General features: G+C 43.3%; 1 pseudogene; it reads right to left on the bottom strand.

The window, feature by feature from the left end:
* Zfp37-ps1 (zinc finger protein 37, pseudogene 1) overlaps positions 1–263 on the bottom strand; it is a 29,735-nt pseudogene extending 29,472 nt beyond the window's left edge.

Below are 17,681 nucleotides of genomic sequence, written 5' to 3'. Positions count from 1 at the left end.
TGAGACTTATTCAAATATATATCACATTAAAATACTTTTATATGTACAAATTAACACAGTTTAAAAATACAGCCGAGTCTATTCCACAGTGTTATTTGACAAAGTGACCTGAGATTTCTATACTCATTTATGAACGAGTTTGAAGTATGGCATTAAACCTCGATATTCATGAAGAGTTTCCTATAGAACACATATTTTGTTAACATGACTCATAACTGTAACTACTTTATTTCTCTTGTATCCTATTAAAAACTAAGGATAGATTCTTGTTGCAGATGAGTTTTTATTTCATATTCAGAATGCTAATTCACAAGTGTCTTAGCGGAAGATTTCAGCTGTATTGCGACAAATGCCTCCACACCCTGTTCTTACCCAGTAGCAGATACCGCTGCTCACTCAGCTTCTCACAGAGTCTGCTTCAGAATGCTTGTCAGGGAAGCATTCCAGAAAGTTCTGTACAGCAGCATGATTCTGTTTTCAAGAGACCTGTGTGCCATTGCAAACTATTAGCTAGGTTCTATTGCTGATAAGACACCATGACTAAAAGCAAAAGGTTCATTTCATCTTGTAGCTTAGAGCTCACCATCCAGGGAATTCAGGGCAGGAACCTAGAGGTAAGAGGCCATAGAGGAGTACTGCTTACTGGCTTGCTTCTCATAGCATGCTCCTCCTGCTTTCTTGTACATTAGGACTGTCAGCCCAGGGTGGCCTCTCCAACAGTGAGCTGGGCAGCGTTCTCAAGTCAACCGTCAAACAAGAAAGTGCACCACAGGCTTTCCCACGTACCCTTCTAGCAGGAGCATTTTCTCAGTTGACATCCCCCTCACACGTCATAATCCCAACTCAGGAAACTGGTTTAAGATGATGTCTCTGAAGCAAGCTTACAAAATATACTCTTGGGCTGGAGATGGCTTAGTCATTAAAGGATAATCTCACAACCAGAGGAATAAACGTTCAGTTCCCAGCACCCACAGCAGTCTCTCCAGTCAAAACAAAGTGAAACAAAACAAAACAAAAACGGGTCCATCTCACCCCCTTCCCTGAAAAGAAAATATTTGATTGTCTGTAACCTTTTATATTCTGACAGCATATTCATTAAATCCCATCTCAAAACACCATGGCCCAGTCGTTAGAACTTGTCTAGTCCTGTTCCATCCCCCTCAGGATTTTATCTACAAGGCAGTGTAGCACAATAGTAGGCCCCAAACATAGGTGATTAAATACTTCATTCTGGTTCTTCCCAACGTCCTCATTTCAGAGAACAATGAGCATAAATATGGGCAAAGTCTGTGTGTTCACATGTGCATGCTTGTAATGGGGGATTATTGATTACCATAGGAATATTGTGCTTTTATATTCAAATAATTGCTCTTTAGTGAAGAAAGTGCAATACGAGATCCATTGGCATTGGTAATTTCTCTCCAAGTGGAAGTCCGGCACTGTACACAGAGCGGCAGAAAGCCTGCATCTTTTTTTTTTTTTATGTATGTGAGTACACTGTAGCTGTCTTCAGACACCAGAAGACGGCATTGGATTCCATTACAGATGGTTGTGAGCCACGATGTGGTTGCTGGGAATTGAACTCAGGATCTCTGGAAGGACAGTCAGTGCTCTTAACCGCTGAGCCATCTCTCCAACCCCAAGCCTGCATCTTTTTAGAAGGGTATCCTGAATGGTAGACATTAGTGCTTCGAGTCATTTTGTGTAGTAAAAATAAATTCTCTCTTAGGTGAATGAAAAAAAAAAGTAAGAGAACTAGATGTCAGGGCTGAGGGTGGTTCAGTAGACACTGAAGTGTAAGGATAAGGACCAGCAACTACATAGAAGGAAGGCCAGGCATGCACGGGTTGCACCAAATCCAGGTCAAGCATCAGAGAACTCCAGATTTCTCCCCACTATATCTAATTGTCAGAATTTAAGTGGCTGCTTCAATGAGCTAGAACGAAGCTCTGCTTGGCCACAAAGGTGCACTGTACTTGTGTCTGTCATATAGCAATTTTCTTCAAACCCGAAACTTCTGTTCTTCAGGGTTCTAAAGCATGTGGTCAGAGAGTCCTAAAGAAGAGCTCTTTAAGACTTAGGATGTAGGGCCTGGAGAGATGGTTCCAGTGAGCCCTGGATTCTCTCCCACAGGATCTGGCTTTGATTCCCAGCACTCACACAGCAGGTCCTGGGGCCTACTAAGTCTGGGGACCTGTTCACTGGGAGCATATTATGACATATTTGTGACTGATAAGCTGGACTCCAAGGTGCTTGTCACTGGAAGGGAGACACTTTATCAGCCTGTGTTGGCCCAAATGACCTTTATACTTTAGAAATAGGAGGTCGGGTCAATGAAGGAATGTGGTTGATGTGAGTCCACAGAGCAAGTTTAAGATGTATTTGAAAAGAGAACCCAGAGGTTCTGAATTAGCCTTCATTTTATCTCCAAACACTTATGTCTGTAGTGGGAGTGTAAGAGGGCCCCAGATCCTATAACTCCATCCGTGATGGAGGTACCATTCAGGCTGTAAGCAGTGTGTAGACAGCACCGCCTGCCAGAACTCAGGGCCTAATCCATTGTGTGTCTGTGTGTTTCTATGTGTCTCTGTCAGTTCTGTTTACCTGTAATGACCTGTGGCTTCCTCTGCTATGAGAGCCCCTGGCTTAAGACGTATGCCCAATCCTGTTGGGGACCCAAATGCTTTTGGCTTTGCCAGGTCACCTAAAGAAAGAAACATACACACACACACGCACACGCACACGCACACGCACACACACACACACACACACGCACACGCACACGCACACACACACGCACACACATACACATGCACACACACACGCACACGTGCTCACCCACACCTCCATGTCCCACTCAGGGAGCAGGAGCACTTGCTTATTTGTTGCTTGACTCTCAGTCTCAATCAATGTTGCTCCCTGGTTGGAGGTGGGGAGAGGCCAGGCCTCTCATCCAGGGTCCCTTTCCTCTAAGCAGCATGAACACAGGGAGGAGGAAATAGCTACCTAAGGTGAGTCTCCCTCTGTTCCACCCATATCTGCTCTAAGCAGCTCGAGAGAAGCAAGAAAGTTCCCCTCAGCTGAGCCTGAAGGGAAAGAGAAAGTTCTCCTTTATGATTTATGTTGCCTTTTAAATCAATGATCTGTGTCTTAAGGTTTCATTGCTGTGAGAAGACATCATGAACAAGGTAACTCTTATACAGGAAAACATTTAATTGGGGCAGCTTACAGTTTTAGAGGTTTAGTTCATTATCATCGCTGTGGGAAGCGAGGCAGCATCCAGGCAGGCATGGCAGAGTTGAGAGTTCATATCTTGATCCAAAGGCAGCCAGGGAGAGACTGTCTAATGTGGGCAGCCAGGAGGGTAGCTTGAGGATAGGAGCTCAAAGCCCACCCCCACAGTGATGAACTTCTGCCAACAAGGCCACACCTATTCTGACAAGGCCACACACCCTAATGTCACTTCCCAGGAGCCGAGCATATTTAAGCCGATACAATCCACTGTAACTATAATTTTTTTCAAATCCTACTTTTAATGATGGTACTTGAACACTTTAACCTTCCTTGTAACCCACCACCCACCAGAGGCAGTACAAAGGAAAGGATATCAGGAAAGTAGACATGTTTAGAAAAGTTCTTTGGAGCAACTCCAATCTGTGTTGTCCGGAAATTGGCAGTTTAGTTCGTGCAGCAGCAGCAGCAGCTCAATCCATGAGCAAACACTTCACAGATACACCGGTAGTCCAGTTTCGTAGAATCCAGTTAGCAACAATGGTTACAACCTAGTGGAGACAGCCAGGCTTCAGCCTAGGATCCAGTCAGCAGGGGCCAACAGGAACACCAGAAGTTCTTGGCTGTGTCTGTCTCATGGAAGTGAAGATCGACAAACCCTCGAGACCCACAAGCTTTGCACAGCTGGACCATTAAGCTAGGCTCTGTCTGTCACTCTATGGAGTCCTATTTACACCCTCCAACCATCATGTGTCCATGATGTGTCTTCCCTCAGCATGTGCATCCAATCAGCCCAAGTCCGCCAAGAAACTGCAGCACACCACTATTCTACCAGAAGGTTTCTGGTGCATTTCTCTCTATGGAGTCCTGACAACTGCACCTCAACTATGCCATGTAAGGTGGACCAATAATGCATGTTGTTAAAAAAGAATCCTTCATCGGGTGTCCTTTCCTGTGCTTGCTTTAGCAGAATATCGTCTCTCCTGTGTCTGCTTTGGCCAAACATTCCTTCACGTGTTTGCCCTAGCAAAACACCACCCAACTGTGTTGCTGTAAAATTAGAAAAAAAAGATTTCCTTTACCCCGTACTAGATCCGGCACCATAGTGACCCAAGACATCTGGTAGATATCTTCACCTCAATCAGCAAAGCTTCTCACCTGCTCTGCTCCATCCCATACCACACTGCCTATGACTACTCTCTGAGCCTGGCAACAATCTCTCTACCCATCCAGTTCCAAAGGCAGGTTGCCACCAGGCCAGAAATATACATCCCAAGTCCGTGGCAGCTTAGGGTCCCTGGCTGCCACATAACTCTCTTTGATTTAAATCTCCACATGAAAGAACACACAACACAATAACCTCTGGTCCAATTGATAAGATATAATTGCCCACCTAAACATACAAAGCCCTGTCCACATCCATCCCTTTGAGAAAATCAACAGGATAGATAAACCCTGAGCCAGACTAACGAGAGGACCCAGAGAGTGTGTCCAAATTAACAAAATCAGAAACAAATGAAACACAAGACGGATGATCAAAATGTGAATGCTTCACTCCTTCTCTAAAAGGGGAACAAGAATACCCTTGGCAGGGAAGAGAGAGGCAAAGATTAAAACAGAGACTGAAGGAACACCCATTCAGAGCCTGCCCCACATGTGGCCCATACATATACAGCCACCCAATTAGACAAGATGGATGAAGCAAAGAAGTGCAGGCAGACAGGAGCCGGATGTAGATCGCTCCTGAGAGACACAGCCAGAATACAGCAAATACAGAGGCGAATGCCAGCAGCAAACCACTGAACTGAGAATAGGACCCCCGTTGAAGGAATCAGAGAAAGAACTGGAAGAGCTTGAAGGGGCTCGAGACCCCATATGTACAACAATGCCAAGCAACCAGAGCTTCCAGGGACTAAGCCACTACCTAGTCCATGGACTGACCCTGGACTCTGACCTCATAGGTAGCAATGAATATCCTAGTAAGAGCACCAGTGGAAGGGGAAGCCCTGGGTCCTGCTAAGACTGAACCCCCAGTGAACTAGACTGTTGGGGGGAGGGCGGCAATGGGGGGAGGGTTGGGAGGGGAACACCCATAAGGAAGGGGAGGGCGGAGGGGGATGTTTGCCCGGAAACCAAAGAATTATTATTAAGTATTAAATAAATTTAAAAAAAAAATAGACCTGAAAGCCAGAAATAGTGAAGTTGCAATTTGATAAATAACATTTTAGCAGATTTTAAATAGGGACTATGAACTCTTTTCAAGTATTCTATGTATGTTTATTTAATAAATAATGATTTACTATTTTCTTTTACCTGAAAAAAATAAATAATAAATTAATAAAAGAATAATCATAACCTGTAAATGTGCAGAGAGGAATCTTCACATCAGCCTCCATATTCTCTCTGCTGCTTCCTCTGCCTCACTCCAGTCTCCTCCTCTGTCTAAAACTTTTCTCCCCTCATCCCTCCTTCTCATCCAATGGCAGGCCTCATTCTGTCTTGTACCTGCCTGCGCCTGTATGACATCCTACACAACAGACTTTCCAAAGAGCCTCTAAGTTTCCACTTCAACCCACAACCTACCATTCTCTGAAAAAGAGTTTAAAACACAAAACCAAAAATCACCCCTGGACTGGATATGGGGAATGACACAAGACAATACAGCCTGTCAAAACCAGATTCTCCCTCTATCCAACACTGACCGAGCAAACCTTAAGCAATTTTTACTACGTTCACATGCTGAAAAGATTCCCTTTGTTACCGACACATATTTAACCAGAATCTGAGCACATCTTGGTGGCCACGGTGTCTTTATTGATACTCATAAGATCAATGCAGACAGTGTTTGTCTTCTGAGAATCCGTGAATGGTTTAGGACTCATAAGGGTGTCTGTGTGACAGAGTCTGGCCCTCAGGGTCCTGGATTAATACTGCTTAAAAACCAAACAGTAGAGGCTTTGAAGAAGTCATCCAGGGTTAACAACTTTTGGTAGTGGGCAGAGTTTATTTGAGCAATTCATGGAAATTAAATAAAGCAAACATAGATAACTATCAGTTCAAAGGGTAAATTCAAAGTAATTTAGAAAATGTTGCAATACAATGGGATGAGAACAGGACGTTACAGTTCACTGGGTGAAAAAGCAATGTCAAAGGTTATAACCGTAGATCCCCCCTGTATAACTACCTCAAGTGGCAACAAATTCTACACCTCCACAATCTACCAAAAAAAGGACAAACTCAACTCAAAATGATGTAATATAATTTACATTACAGAAGGAGGAAGTAAAGATTAGAGCCCCTCTCTTTCATTCTATAAGTTCTGTCCCTTTGGAGAACCCTGACTAATACAGATTTTAGTACCAGAAGAGGTTCTAGCACAACAGTAGGTCTGCAAGTGGTGTCCTTGCCCTGTCCAGCTCAGCGCTCAGTCCTATCCCCAGCTCTTCTACAAGAGTCCCCGAGCTCGGCCTGATGTTTCACTGTGGGTGTCTGCATCTGTTTCCATTCAGTGCTGGATGAAGCCTCTCAGGGGACAGCTATGCCAGGCTGCTGTCTCCAGGCATAGCAGAGTATCTCTAGGACCGTCATGGTTGACTCTCCAATGGAATGGATCTCAAGGTGGGCAGTCATTGGTCGGCCATTCCCTCAAACTCTGCTCCATCTTTGTCCCTGAACATCATGGAGGCAGGACAAATTTTGGTTTGAAGGTTTTGTAGCTGGATTAATGTCTCCCTCCCTCCACTGGAAGTCCTGCCTGGCTGTAGGAGATGGCCACTTCAATCTCCATGTTCCCTGCTACTAGGAGTCTAAGGTAGGTCATCCCTATAGACTCCCCAGAGCCTCCCTTATCCTAGATCTCCAGCTAGTTCCAGAATTGCCCCCCACCAGTTTCTGTTCTCACACCCAGACCTCCCCAGCACCCTCTCCCCACACCTGATCACAGTCCCCTCCTCACCCCCTCTCCCACCTATCTCCCTTTGATGACTATTTTGTTTCCTCTGAGTGAGATTCATGAATCCTCCCTTGGGCCCTCCTAATTACCTTTGAGTCTGTGGGTTGTAGTATGGTTATCCTGCACTTTATGGCTAATGTCTACTTATAAGTTACTGGATACCATGCGTATCTTTCTGGATCTGAATCACCTCACTCTATTTTCTTTTTTTTTTTTTTAACATACTTTTTTTTTTATTAACTGGAGTGTTTCTTATTTACATTTCGAGTGTTATTCCCTTTCCCAGTTTCCAGGCAAACATCCCCCTAATCCCTACCCCTCCCCTTCTTTATGGGTGTTCCCCTCCCCACGTGGCGCACGCCGGTAGGATTTGCTGAAGGAGGCAGAGGCAGGAGGATCACGAACTCGAGGCCAGCCTGGGCTCACTCTATTTTCTAGTTCTATCCATTTGCCCGAAAATTTCACAAAGTCTTTGTTTTTAATAGCTGAATAGTAATTCACTGTGTAGATGTACCACATTTTCTTTTTTCCATTCAGCAGTTGAGGAACATCTGGGCTATTCCCAATTCCTGGCTACTACAAATAAAGCTGCTATGATCACAGCTGAGCGAGTGTCTTTATGGTAGAGCGGGGTTCGTTTGGGGCATATAGCTGAGACTTCAGGTTCATTTCCAATTTTCTGAGAAACTGCCAAATTGATTTCCAAAGTGGTTATCCAAGTTTGCACTCCCACCAGCAATGGGTGAATGTTCCTTTTCTCCACATCTTCACCACCATGTGCTGTCACCTCAGTTTTTGAGTATAGCCATTCTGATTGGCAGATGATGGAATGTCGGAGCCATTTTGATTTGCATTTCCTGAGGACTGAGGACACTGAAAATTCCTTTAAGTGCTTCTCAGCCATTCAAGATTCCTCTGTTGAGAATTATCTGCTTAGCTCTGTAGCTCAGAGTTTTTGGTGTTCTTTGGGGATTCCTCTCCTCTGCCAATGTGTTCAAGGAAGTTTCCCCCACTTTCTCTTCTATTAGGTTCAGTATGTGCAGTTTCAAGTTGAGGTCCTTGATCCACTTGGACTTGGTTTTGTGCAGGGTGATAGATATGGATCTATTTGCATTCTTCTACATCCAGACATTCAGATAAACCAGCACCATTTGATTGATGATGCTTCTTTTTTCCATCGTATGATTTTGGTTTCTTTATCAAAAATCAAGTGTCCATAGGACTGTGTGTGTGTGTGTGTGTGTGTGTGTGTGTGTGTGTGTGTGTGTGTGTGTGTGTGTGTATGATTTCCAGACCTTTGATTTTATTCCATTCAGCAGCCTGTCTCTGTAACAACACATTGTAGTTTTTATTACTATTGGCTCTGTAGTGCAGCTTGAAATCAGGATGGTGATTCCTCCAGAGGTTCTTTTATTGTTCAGGATTTTTTGGTTGTCCTGGGTTTTTGGTTTTCTATTTGAGGTTGAGAACTGCTCTGTAAAGGTGTGTAATGAATTGCGTTGGAATTATGGTGGCAGTTGCCCTGAACTCATAGATCGCTTTGGGCTATATGGCCATTTTCGCTGTGTCAATCCTACTGAACCATGAGCATGGGAGTTATTTCGATCTTCTGATAACTCCCTTGATTTCTTTATTCAGGGACTTGAGGTTCTTGTCATACAGGTCTTTCACTTGCTTGGTTAGAGTTACACCACCATACTTTGCATTATTCATGGATATTGTAAAGGTTTTTGCTTCCCTAATATCTTTTTCGGCCTGTTTATTGTTTTATAAAGGAGGGCTACTGATTTATTCTGAGTTAATTTTGTATCCAGCATCTTTGCTGAAGGTGTGTATCAGCTGGTAGAATATTGGGAGTCACATACGTGTACTATCACATCATCTGTGAATAGCGATACCTTGGCTTCTTCCTTTCCAATTTGTTCCCCTTTGATCTCCTTTAGTTGTCTTAGTGCTCTAGCTAGAACTTCCTCCAAGCACTATGTTAAATTGATAGAGAGAAAATGGGCAGCCTTGTCTTATCCCTGATTTTAGTGGAACTGCTTTATATTTTTCTTTATTTTTTTGATGTTGGCTTTTGGCTTGTTGTATATTGTTTTTATTGTGTTTAGAAATGCACCTTATATCTCGGATCTCTCCAAGACATTTAATATGAAGGAGTGTTGGATTATGTCAAAGACTTTTTCTGCATCTAGTGAAATAATCATGTGATATTTTTCTTTTAGTTTGTATGTACAGTGGATTGCATTGATGGATTTCTGTACATTGAACCATCCCTGTATCCCTGGGATGAAGCCTACATGATCATGGTGAATAATGTTTTTGATGTGTTCCTGGATTCAGTTTGCAAGCATTTTATCGAGAATATTTGCATCAATGTTCATAGTGGAAATTGGTCTGAAGTTCTCTTAATTTATTGAGTCTTTGTGTGGTTTAGGTATCATTGAATTCTAGAAAGTGCTTAATTCATTTCTTTATTTCCAGTGGCTGGACAATGGAGCTGGGGGTCCAGGGGAGGGCAGCACGCAGCTCAGGGCAGTATTTTGTTAAGAATGTGTTTGTACAGATTTTCATGTTTTATTTCTTTGTCACGGAGTATCAGAACGATTAAGAGAATATCAGTAGTTGTCATATTTAAATTTTGACATATCAAAGGAATGTCCCTTGAAGGAACATCATAAAATTTATAATGCATTTATGGTTGTATGAGGGATGTTTACCTGACACTGTGTTCCATTATGACTCTGTTAAACACATAACGCCTTTGAGGCTGTACATGGGGTAGTTACACAGGCATAGTTATGACCTGGCTGTTACTTCCACCTGAAAATTAAGCATGACAAAGAGATGTGACTGTGTGTCACATTGACCAGGGGTGGGCTTGTAATGGCTGTTCTTGGTTGTCAATTACATCCGGAATTAACTAAACCTTAATAGCCAATGCAGGTGTGAGAGAGTGGCTAAGTCAATCGAAGATGGAAAGACCCACTTTTCATCTGGATGTTTTTGAGGAGGGAAGGTCCACCTTGAAATTGGGTCACCCCCTCTGCTGACAGCTTACATAGAAGATGTGGAAGAAGGAAGATCCCTCCCTAGAGCCTCCTCTTACTCTAGCTAGCAGGTCCATTCCTTCATGAGCATCAGGGCCTACTTTGGAATTCTGACATACACTGAAAAACAGCTACGACATCCAACCTTGTGGACTAAACAACTCCTGAATTCATGGACTTTATGTTAATAGATTACCTGAACTACAGTCTGTAGGCCATTCTAATAAACTAATCACACACACACACACACACACACACACACACACACACACACACACAAACACACACACTGTAAGTTTTATTCCTCTAGGGAATCCCACTTAATACAATGCCACAAAGACACTTACATTTGATTTGTATTGGGTAAGAAGTAATGAAAGCATTCCCAAAAGGACGGGGACGGAGAAGTGCTAAGACAAACTCATAAGAAAGGACCAAGAACAGTTTCCTAAGGAGAAAGACCTCCGACTATCTAAAGTAACTCCAGTAAAAGAATCGAACTTCAGAAATAGGGGTATAGGCCTCTGGTGGTGAATGGTGACTTTGTAACAATGACACCCTCATTCAATCCTCAGCACCCAAAAAACAAAAGAACAGAATGTAACTCCGAGGTTAGAAGACTAGTAACCAAGGCTTTTACTTGAAACATTAGCCTGAAACATTTGTAATGAAAAATGAGATTAATATTTTAATGTAGATTAAAAATGGATCCTTTGGAGCTGGAGTTACAGATGGTTGTGAACCACCATGTGGGTGCCATGAACCAAACCTAAGTCCTCTGAAAGAACAGCCCTATGCTTTTAACCAGTGACAAAGCTTTCCAGTCCTGACTTGTCTAGTTAGGTGTTTTTTAGTTTTATTTTATGTGTATAAGTGTTTTGGCTGCATGTATGTCTGTTCACATATACCACTTGTGCCTGAAGAGGTCAGAATAAGGTGTCCTATCTTCTGAAACTGGAGGTATAGATGGTTGTGAGTTATCCTGTGTATGCCGGAAACTGAACTCAGGTTCTCTGTGAGGGCATCGAGTGCTCTTATACACTGAGCTATCTCTCCAGCCTCGACTTTTCTATTTTTAAAAAGGACGATAATGAGTACAAGTTTTGTGCTCCAACTCTCCAGCTACTGGCTGCAAATTATTAGCACAAACCTAACAGAGACCTAACATGCACAAAGGAAGCCCCAGCAATTTGGCTGTAGGATACAGCGCAACACTGAGGTTGGCCAGTAGGGGCAACCCTACACTTTGCTGCACTTGGCTTTGTGAACCCCCAACACCGATTTCTTGGTGTGGTTAAGATTCTTACTCTTTCCTCTGTAGATGAGCTTAACAGAACTAATGCGTAATTACAAAGGCCATGGTGTGGTTATCGGGTCTGTCCTATTATCTCCAGAGTTTCAGTCCTTATTTGGTTTCTCAGTAGTATTTGACTGGCTCCTCCATATTTTTATATATCTAATTAAAACTGTATTGCATAGTGGATGGATGAAACGGTATGCGACTAAGCTGAGCGCCACAACCAATTAACACGGAATGTCACACAGATTGGTACTTCTCTGCACTCTAACACTTATAGTTATTTTATTATTTATAAACAAATTTCTGACACTAAATTTATACTGTATTTAAAACTGGAGTTCCTTTTTTTTTTTAAATTTCCATCTCAAGTAGGTCCATTCTTTGTAGTCATTTGAAAACTATTTAAAGTTCCTTTGCATCTAAATAAAACCAAAGCGATCATCTCCTCAGAAAACCAGTTCTCAGGCTCACAATGAAATTACTTCTGAATTGCTGTTTATCAATAAATTAAGAGGGATAAAGCCAATCATTGCCATATCATCTTCATAGACACATATAATAAGCCCATTTTTAGCATTTCTTGTTATCTTTGATCGTTTAAGATTAATTTTAATGTGTGTGTGTGCGCGCACACACGTGTGTGCAGGTGCACGCCGAGGCCGGACAAGAGCACTTGGGCTGCAGGTGGTTGTGAGTTGCTCGATGGGGCTGTTGGGAACTTCTGTCCATCCTGCCCTCTGGAAGCATGTCTCGAGACAGTATCAACGACCGAGGGCCTCCCCAGCCCTAAGCACTTCCTCAGGTATCCAGTTTTAAGTTTTTCACATCTGTGACTAAAATATTTTTACATCCTGAGGTTTAAAACCACTAATCATGCTTCAGTTAAAAAAGAATTAACGTCCAGGAAGCATCCACCATTCAGTGAAGTGTATGAACCGCCCCCACAATTCAGATTCTGACCTGTAAAGGGCAGTTATATAGGTTCGGTTCAGTTAATGTCAGGGGGAGAAGTCCTGAGATAACTTATGAAACTATTTGCAGGATAAAACACAGAAAATTATGGGTAATGAAGAAAGAAGAATAAAAGGAAGATAGAAGCAAGAGGTGCCTACATCATGAAGGTTGAAACCAGCATCTCACTGACTCTCATGCATCCAGCATCTGTGTGTATCCATCAACAGCACATATATGCCTTCACACCCCCCTGTACACAGGGATACGGACGTCAGGTTTCCAAACACTAGGCAGAGGCGTTATCTTTATTGTTTCTCATGTACAGTTGTTTTTTGTTTTGGTGCTTTGTTTTTTCTTTCCTTCATTAGTAACTTTCTTGGGTCATTTCTTTATTTTTCTTTTTGTTTCAATTCCACACAGGCTAGAGTTATTTGGAAAGAGGCACCCTCAAGTGAGAAAATGCCTCTAGGAAACTGATTCGGGAGGACCCACCTCACTATGGATGTACCACCCTGGGCAGGGTGTTCTGAGGTATATAAGAAGGCAGACTCACAATCCACAGGGAACGAGCCAGGAAGCAATGTTCTCCTAAGGACTCTGCTTTAGTCCCTGCCTCCAAGTTCTCTCATAGAGTCCCCGCACCACACACACACACACACACACACACACACACACACACACACGCACGCACACACACACACAACTTCCCTTCATGATAGACTGTAAGCTAAAATAAATCCTTTCCTCCTCAAGTTGCTTTTCGTCATGGTATTAATCGCAATAACTCTAAATTGTATATATAAGAATACAGAATACCAATGTGTTCTTAACACCTCACATTCTCTGAACACCATGTACTTTCTCTATAGACCTCCCTCTAATTCCAGCTATGGAGAGTAAGCTTACATGATCTCTTGCCAGCACGTTCCAGTAACTTCCTTCATGATCTCCTGCCTAAAGGTTCTCAACCTTCCTGATGCTATGACCCTTTAATACAGTTCCTCATGTCATGGTGGCCTCCAACTGTAAACTTATTTCGTTGCTACTTCATAAATGTCATCTTGCTGCTGTTATTAATTGAAATGTAAATATCTGATATGCAGGATATAGGACATGTGACTCAGGTGGGGGTCACAACCCACACATTGAGAACCCAAAAAAAGTCCATCTCCACACGTTTGAGAGCCACTGATAGCAACTATTTTCTCTCTTCTCCTGCCTTCCTGTTGGTCTTAGTTATCCAAATGCAGCCAGATGAACTTTGAAAGCACACCTCTGACCATGCTCCTACTGTAATTCTAAAATGCTTCAGGTCCTTCCCAGATACATGAACACCAACCCCTACCAAGCTCCTCACGGGCCCACATAAGCTGATACGGGATAAGTGTGCCCACCAAAAATATGTACATTGGAAGCTTTACCCATAGTGCCTGAGAGTGTGATTTGGTGTAATTATGGTAAGATGAGGTCTTCAGGGTGAACCCTAAGTCAAGATGCCTGACCAGTGTCCTCAAAAGAAAAGACTGGGATACAGGATGGATCAGAGAAGAGACTTCCTGAAGACCCGGGAACACGATTCCACCAATGAGGAAGAGCTCAGAAGAAGCAGGACGCATCGAACACCTTGCTCCCAGAGTTCTAGCTGCCAGAAAGGAGAAAGTCTAATTTTTGCTGAAGTCACCCATACTGCATGAGTTCGAGAGGGCAGCCCCTGCAAACTGACACAACTCCCTTTCTAGCCTCGACTCATTTCGTAATTCCTGTGTTCACTGTGTTCCAGCAAGGTTTCCTTTGGCGCTCTGAACTATTTGTACTCCTGTTTGCCATGGCCTTCACATATGGATCCATTCTCCCCACACCCTAGAAGGCCCTCTGCCTAGTTCCTGGTAGTCTGGTCAATTCTCTTGTGCTTAAAACAATAGATTATTTTATGTGTATGAATGTTTTGCTTGCATGTATGTCTGTGCAACACATGCACTCAGTACCCACATAGGGTGTCGGATCCCTGGAACTAGACTTATGGATTCCTGTGGGTGCTGGGAATTTAACCGGGAGTCATCTCTCCAGTCCCTCCCTCTTCTGGTGTCATCCTGCCTTCCCTCCATCAGCCATTGGTGACTGAAGGCTAACACTGTGCCTGCCAAGGCACTGACCCGTCTGAGCATGCAGTAGTGTGGACGCATGGTTCCTGGCCTCGGTGGCTTACAGATTCCCCTGAGTTAAATATCTTTGTATTGCAATGTTCCTGTGACAGATACCTAATTGGGGAGAGGACACGAGACCTGTGCAGAAAGACTACTCATGGATAGCAGAATGAAATCCCAGACATCATGATGCAGTATAGCTTAGAGTCCACCCCCAACCTTGAGGAAAAGACTGCTTGGTTGTGAGGAGTGTGAATAGCTAGCCGTCCCAACTGTTAACTGCTTCAGACTCCCTTGTCTTTGAGCTGAGATGCTGGTCTCTTTGGGGTGCACATCCCCCACCGCATGATCGAGCACAACTTGGCATAGCATTTCTGCCTAACACAGGATAACTTCCCTTCCTTGATTCTGCTGTCTCCTAGCTCCCTTTGTCCTTCAAGAGTTCCTGGCCAATAATCTCTTTGTCCCCTAACATTTGTTTCTGCCTGTTTTCGTGGGCCCGCTCTAGGTTTTGGGAGTTAAGCAGGTGGATTCCAGTGACTCCAAGCATCCTCTGACGCTGACAGAAGCAGGTGCTTTAGAACTGATGTCGAGCCGGGGTCAGCAGTCCTATCTGTCACTCTGCTGGAGGGACTACAGAATATTTCCTCTCTGGGACATGAATCAAATAAGCCCGTGTTCATTGATGTTCTTCTTGGCCCCAAACACACCCTGGCACCATGTGAGTGACTCAAATGTTTCCGCAGGCTTTCTGAATGGGTTATTTATTTAATTAGTTGAGAGTAAGACTCAGGTAAAGGTCATTAAATCATTTTCCTATTAGTCAGTTTCAGAAATGCTAGCTAGTTACAAATGGGCCATTAGCTGGTTACACGTACACTCCTTAAACCTCTTACCCATGTGCTTTGTCTAGTCATTTCTTAACAGCCTCAGTGCTTCAGTCACACGAACATCCCACGTGTACTGAGGAGTATTAAGTGGAAGGGACTGGCTGTTGCCTTCTGCTGGGGAAGCATCTTCTCATTCATTACTAGAAAAGCATTAATCTATAGCCAGACGTGGTGCTACAACCTGTAATCTTAGCATTCAGGAGGCTGGAGCTGGGGGATTGCCACAGATCCAAGACCATTCAGAAACTCAGGAAGCTCAAGGCCAGCCTCTATGTGAGTTTCTGGGAAGACAGATCAGTGGAGAAGTACTGACTGTGAGGGCTATGCGGGCTCCCAGCAAGGTCAGAGCAGATGCTCAGAACTCACATTAAAAAAGCTGGCCATGGCTGCCTTTAATCCCACCACTAGGTAGATGGTGGAGACTGGAGGATTGCTGGAACTTACTGGCCAGCCAGACTATCTGAAACACACTAAGTCCCAGATTCAGAGGGAGACCCTGTCTGAAGGGGATAAAGTAAAAGGAGACAGAGGGAGACAACTGGCACCCTGTTCTGACTCCTGCGTATACAAGCAAAGGCACAGGCGTGTGCATATGTGTGCACATGTGTCACACACACCGTAATCAACCAAAAAAAGGTAGAGGAGAGGAGAGGAGCAGGAGAAAGAAGAAGAGGAGAAAAGAAAAATGATAATCCCCTAGTCAAGCATTTACCAAATACTTGTAGACCAAGAGGGGCCAGTAGTCATGTCTCATTCAATCTCAAGCTACACCCACTCCTCCATATTAAAGAAAACCACGTGCAGTTTCAGTCCGATGTGTCTGGAGCTCTGCAGTGCTGTTTATTCCTCTTTCAACTATTTAACCATCCTCCCTTCCGGTAAAAACATCCAGACCTGTGTAGTGGAGTTAATAAGAACAAAGGCTCCTGAGTCAGATGGACAGGCTTGGGTTTAAATCTAAGTTCTCTCGCTGACTGGCTGTATGTCCTTGTATAGTTACTTGATCTTTCTGAGTCTTAGCTAACACTATGGAAAGATGAAAATAAATAGTACATACTATAGAGAGTTGATGCAAAGTGGAAATAAAACCTATCGAGGACTTGCCTCCTTCTTGAATTCTTTATTTCCCCACATCAAACACTATTTTATATTTCTAGTTCCAGGGTAAATACAATTTATACGGATACAAAATATGTTCCCATTATAACTGTGTTTCTTTGTAAGCAGACTCTTGACATCATTTCTACTTGGACCTCCATCAGCAAATATGACTTTGAACAATACCTTTGTTTTTCTTTAATGATGAGATTATGTCCAGTCAGTTAAAGTCCAACGTTCTCTGAGGTAAACAGCTGAAGCAGTTTACCTTAAAAGGTTAGCTGTTTGCATTCTGAGGTCAATCTTTTGGGGTGGGTTTGGGGGTGGGGGCTGTCAGCTTAGCTTCAGAAGACCCTTCCTGATAATCTTTTTAAATTAAGATTTATTATTGTTATGCATATGTGCCTGAATGAGTGAGTTCATATGTACCACATGTGTACAGGAGATCACGGGGCCCAAAGAAGGTCATTTCCTGTGACTGGAGTTAGAGTCAGTTGTGAGATGCCATGTGAGTGCTGGGAATTGAACCTGGGTCCTCAGCAAGAACAGGTTTCAAAGAATCTGACTCCTTCTTTTGACCTCCTTCTGACTTTCTTGGCCCCAGGTGTGTGCATGGTACACATGCAAAACCAATGCTCATACACATGAAAGGTGAATGAATCTTTTCAAAGAAAACCCAAGTAATTCAGCTTCTTCCACACTCCACTCAAGTCTCGAAGCAAAGATTCTCTTCATGCTTGACCTTCCAGTTCAGTACCCGCCCACTCCATAACTGGCTTTCTGATTCCAAGTCAGATCCAAAGTTGCATCTGGTTCCGGATGGCAGCCCTCTAGAACTTCCTCGGTTTGTCTTGGGAATATGTTTTGCGAAATGTATGAGTGATAGAATCAATCCATAGAAGATGACTTTGCCAACTCTGAAAAGGGCAGGAACAATCCTTGGCTTCACATCAGTACATGAGAAAACATTCCACAAAGCCTGAGGGAAGGAGGCCCATTTGAGAAGGAAATAAAAAAAAAAAAACACTCTAAACCAGAGAGAGTATAAAGACAAGCAAAGTG

The sequence above is a fragment of the Rattus norvegicus genome, chromosome 5, assembly GCF_021556685.1.
Source record: "Rattus norvegicus strain SHRSP/BbbUtx chromosome 5, alternate assembly SHRSP_T2T, whole genome shotgun sequence".
Taxonomy (NCBI): Eukaryota; Metazoa; Chordata; class Mammalia; order Rodentia; family Muridae; genus Rattus; species Rattus norvegicus.
This window is presented reverse-complemented; position numbering and strand designations above follow the sequence as displayed.